Source organism: Gobio gobio, assembly GCF_949357685.1.
Source record: "Gobio gobio genome assembly, chromosome: 10".
Classification (NCBI taxonomy): domain Eukaryota; kingdom Metazoa; phylum Chordata; class Actinopteri; order Cypriniformes; family Gobionidae; genus Gobio; species Gobio gobio.
Window position 1 is genome coordinate 18,225,745 of NC_137116.1, and position 5,623 is coordinate 18,231,367.

The following is a 5,623-nucleotide window of genomic DNA, read 5'->3' on the forward strand; positions in this document are numbered from 1 at the left end:
ATACAAACCATTGCATCTTAATGTAACAGTAGTAAAACAAAATAAACAGAAAAGGTGGCAATCACCAGAGACATCCTGATTGTCACCATACTGGCTAGACAATGTAATAATAATGAAGAATAACTACGCTGTCAGTAAAACTATTGAAAATCTTTTCTCTGTACTTTTTGTCAGATAAGTAAAGGTTCATGTTAATTAACAAATCACAGATTTTTGTTTTTATTGCATTTTAAAAAATATCCCAACTTTTCTGGAAACTGGATTTGTAATAACTCACTGACACGGTTGCCTTTTGGGGGGTTTGGGATACTTTGTTAAATTTTGTGTTAAAGTGGTACACCTTGTGCAATATAGACATTCAAATTCTTTGGTTTGCTTTGTGGGACTTTGTTGTACATCACCCACCGTATGCTTTATGATCCTTTGGGGCCTTTTGATGACACCGTGGTATGCTTTGGGATACTTTCGTGTGCATTTTATGATAGGCTGGTGTTTGTGTATTGCCAACACTTTTTAATATACTTTGTGTGTTTAATTTTGAATTATAAATACTTTATAGCATTTTTTCCTACCATCATCCTTGTTTTGGCTTCCTTTTCTTTTCTTTTTTGCTGAAATCTTGACAGCTGACTTCCTGTATTGAGAAACAAAAAACCTGTGTAAATTGCAATAGAGGTGTTTGCCTTGCAAGCCAGGTGAATATTTGAAATGCAGGAAAATCTGTTGACACTTTCTTTTTTGTCTTATATGAACACAATAAGTACATTGTACTTATTTTTGGATACAAGTGCATAGTAGTTGAGGCCACTTTCTTTTCCATTTTGTATCATATTCTAGAGCTCTGCATCTTCTATTCTGTATTGCCACTTACATGTCTGCTTTCTTCTTTGCCTCAATCTCTTTTTTTCCTACTTCCTCTGTCTGTTCTCTTTCCTTGTCTGCCTCTATCTCTTCTGTCACCATCAGTCCCAGCTCTAAGTCTTTCTGTCCCTCCATCTCTCCTCTCTCCACTCTGTCTTTCTGTGCCTCTATCTCCATCTCCTGCATGTTCCTCCTCTCAGTCTCTCCTAATTCACTTTGCTCCCCCTGTCCTCTCTGGTCTTCATCCTCTATTTCTCTTTCTGCTTCATCTTTTTCTCCTGTCCTCTCGTGCTGCCCCACCTTCTCTCCTTCAGGATCACATGCTTCAGTAAAAAAAATAAAACAAGACATTTAAGATGCAGTGTATGGTTAAAAATATGAGTAACTAAAGAAATATAAAAAGTTATATAACAAAAGATATAAAAAAGAACAGAATTATACACCACCAGCAATCTATATATTGTGTGAAAAAGGATCTGCAATGACATTTCAGTCTGATCCATCTGGATAGGTACACAATACAATTTGTTTAGCTCCTGTGTATTTAACTGATCATATCCCCCTACAATTTATCATGCTGTTTAAAGGTCCCGTTTTTCGTGTTTTTTGGAAGCTTTGATTGTGTTTACAGTGTGCAATATAACATGTGTTCATGTTTCGCGTGTTAAAAAACACAGTATTTTTCACACAATTTACTGATCTGTATACTGCTGTTTTCACTGTCCTCAAAACGGCTTGACAGATTTCCCTGTTCTATGAAGTCCCTCCTTCAGAAACACGTAACGAGTTCTGATTGGGCCAGCGGTTCCCGTGTTGTGATTGGACAGCAGTTTAGCGCACGCAGAGCGCACGTTACCGGAAAGGTCACGCCTCTCACCATAACGGGGATGCATGCGCTCAATGATCTCTAAGTACAGCGTCCCTGGGAAAGCCAAACAAAGGTGACTTGACTCCGGGATGAAAATAACAGCGTCTCGACAACATGGCGACAAACAAACTATACGAACGCAACCGAACGCAACACTTCCTATTCTCCACGCGGGAGCAACAAGACCACGCCCCCTTTTTCGCGTGTTGTTGTGGGCGGAGGTTAGTCGACAAACTGTTCTACTGACGTAATTAAAGCAGGAAATACCAGGATGTAGAACAAACCGGCCGTTCGCTGTAGGCTTTGAAAGGGAACTTCTGTTAAATAAAATATCTCGCTTGGCATTGAACTTTGAGCTTTATAATTTTACAGGTATTATAAATGCTCTAACAGCAACATTACACACTAACTAAAGTTTGAAAAATGGGATCACGAAGAACAGGACCTTTAAGATCACTAAACTCTGGGCTTCTGGTAGTATCTAGGATATCTAAAGTCCACTAAAGGAGTAAGGACGTTTTCATATTTGGCACCTAAACTCTGGAATAGCCTTCCTGATAATGTTCGGGGCTCAGACTCACTCCTCCAGTTTAAATCTAGACTAAAGACGCTTCTTTTTAGCCAAGCATTCACAAAATGAACATTTCTGAAATATATTACTTAGACAAAGTCACCTCTTAAATTGTAATGTAGACACATTATTAGGGGCCAAGCACCGAAGGTGAGGAGGCACCTATTGAAATCGTTAGATTTCTTCTTATTATTATTATTCCGCCGCAAGTCTATGGCAGCCCATAGAACCGCTTGCGGGAAAGTTGTGAAATTTGGCACACAGATAGAGGACAGTCCCAGCATTAACCACACCAATTTTGGAATCTCTAAAACAATCCCTCTAGCGCCACCACCTGTCCAAAGTTTGACTAATATTTTTGCTAATAACTTTTGAACCATAAGGGCTAGAAACTAAATTATTTTTCCCTCTGATTCCTTGGCTCAAGTCAATTCGATTGCACCGTCACTTTCCGTCATAATAATTTTCCCGCCATTTTTAATTAACTGAAAAAACTACTTTTGCGAACTCCTCCTAGGCTGTTGCTCCAATTTGCACGAAAATTGAACCAGATCATCTTCAGACTATGCTGACAAAACCGTATTAGACTCGAGATGATTAGTCAAACTGTTATTGAACAACGCTCGAATTAAATCGACAAAGTGCCCACAAAAATGAAAGTCAGGCTTTATCTCCGAAACACTTTAGCATATTCTAACCAAACTTGGTGTGTGTTATGCCAACCATGACCTGAGGCTGCCTGCAGCGTTTCGGCGCAGTGCCACCTAGTGGTCCATAAATACAAAAATGTTATATTTTTGATTATAACTTAAGAACGCTTTAGCCAAATATCACAAAACTGGTCTCTTTAGAGTCGGGGCATCACGCCGAGCCATACCATACCCAATTTTCCCATATCAACCATTTTGGGCGTCGGCCATTTTGAATTTTGTCAGAAAGTGCTATGTTTTACAAACGCATTGGCGTATCATTACGAAACTCGGTGTGTGTCTTCGTCACCAAGCCCTGAAAGTACTCCAAAAGTTTCAAGGCAGCGCCACCTTGTGGACAAAAGTTATAATGAATTTTCCAATAATGCTAATAACTTTTGATTAAATTTGACTATTGGCATAAAACTGGTTTTAATAGATTCCTTGGGTCATGCCAAGAACATAGATCCCAATTTTACCATATTTGGCCAAACAATCTGTTCGCCATTTTGATTTCCTTTCGAAACCTACTTTTTCGAACTCCTCCTAGAAATCAAATCAAACCAAAATCGAATCGTAACATCTTTTTTTACAGCAAAAAGTTACTAATTTCGTGTCAACAGACAAAACCGTTTTCATATACTGCAGCGACAAAGTTGAGCCATGATGCCAAAATGATTCTTGAGGCTGTATCTCTGCAATGCTTTGACATACTGACACCAAACTTTGCCTTTGTCATTGTCATCTGACTCTGACCACACCACATCAATTTCGTTACTGCGCCACCTATTGGTCAAAAGTGACAAACCATTAAATCATATTATTAGTGACTGTATATAGGATTTTTCAGCCATTTTTGCCTAAAATCATCTTAAAATGCCTATAATTGCTCGTTGTTGTAGTTGGTCTAACCCTCCCAGCCATGTTGGCATGTCTTGTCTTCTTCTTTGCGCTTGGCCCCGTTAATGGCTGCTCGCAGATATATTTTTTTGTGAAGCTGCTTTGAAACTATATGTATTGTTAAAAGTGCTATACAAATAAATGTTAATTTAAATAAACAATGCAGAATCAATCTTAATAGCCATGGAATGTACTGATGTTGTGATGTGACCTACCTTCTAACAAACCTTCAAACAGACACAACATCTTCTCCAGGACCTCTGGCAGCTCAAAGGGGCACTGCAGCTGGGCCTTACACTTTTTATTTTGTGGTCGGTACTTTCCCCACAGCAGGAGGGGAAAGTATCCAAGAGCTTTCAGTTTCTCCACCTTAACATAGAAAAGCATATAAGCAAATACAGAGGCAGGGTTACAATGGCATTATTATTATTATAAGGCACCACCAGGAAATTCTGTGTAGTGTTTTGATATTTATACGTAGACAAGCTCATTATTATCTGAAATGTTAAATGCAGTTGGGTTGATGAGTTCTTGCTTCCCTGCACAATGTAAATACAATTCTGTATTTGTGTAATGTTGACAGGAACATGCAATGCCTGACCAAAATACAAAGACAGAAAATGTTTATTACCAGCAGGGCACTATTGTCGAAAATCTTTCCTTGATTGCGAGATTTTTTGACTTGCTGTGCCCATTCCTTGGCCTTAGTGCGAATGTTTTCATGCGGGCCGTCTGCCTGGACTTCATGTCCAGCAGTTTCCCACACTGAGTAAGGGAGAGAGACAGAGCAAGTGATGGGGAGACGGTGTGACAAAAAAAGGTTGTAAACTGCTGTCCAGTTGATCAAGCATTGTTGATTTTCTAGCTTTCTTTTAACAAGGGCCTTAATAATGACTTGGAGGCCAAGTGAATGCAACTAATTGAACAGACAGACTAAATATGCAGTTGAGTCAATGCACCGGAAAATATGAATGTCCATCATGTGGCCACAGACATTATACCTTAATATATGGATAAAATAAAATATGGATAATCTCAATGAACTGAGTGACCACAGTTGAGAACCACCACAATAGAACAATGTAATCTGTCTGTAATAGAAATATTCAATGTTAAATAGCCTTGTAAGAGGATGTAACTAAAAGAACCAACAGTCAAACATTCAATATCAACAGGTACCTTTCCATCAGGTTGGAAATTAAACATTTTGAAAAATACCTACTATGATGAAAATTCATAGTGTATCAAAACAAAACTCTTTCTGTTTTTTGTATGACGAACATAATGTATCCACTGCAAACTCCAGTTTAATTGTCACTGTATTGCTTGGCCAACAAATACTGAGATATTTGATGAAAATAAAGTTTATTTGAATTGGACTTAATGACTTAAAAATGGGGATTAGCAGTTAGACAGTACAATAGCATTATTTGTACATTATTTACCTTGGTGCATTTTCGATTTGCACAGTTGATCTTCTTCAGGCAGTGGGCGCATTGCCGAAAAGTGGATCCACCTGGCATTTTTACTACAGACGAAACAAAAATAAATTATAATTATCGACATGCCACGTACATTTTTTTTAATTATGTGTACGTTATTGTCAACCATGGATAAAGTTTGTTGGACCAACGGGATGGGTGACATGGAAAACATTAGACAAAATGCATATTAAGTAATCTAATTGATATACATTATATTGAACTGCAAGGTAATGTAAGTGTGTTATATCAG

The 5,623-nt window shown here is 38.2% G+C and overlaps 1 pseudogene across 1 annotated transcript; it reads right to left on the reverse strand.

Annotated features, from left to right (window-relative positions):
* Positions 1-867: 867 nt before the first annotated feature.
* On the reverse strand, positions 868-5,412 carry LOC307132818 (annotated as a pseudogene). The gene is made up of 4 exons: positions 5,335-5,412; positions 4,521-4,654; positions 4,105-4,258; positions 868-1,184 (listed from the first exon to the last, which is right to left on the reverse strand). The product of its transcript is annotated as an uncharacterized misc_RNA (transcript).
* Positions 5,413-5,623: the final 211 nt, after the last annotated feature.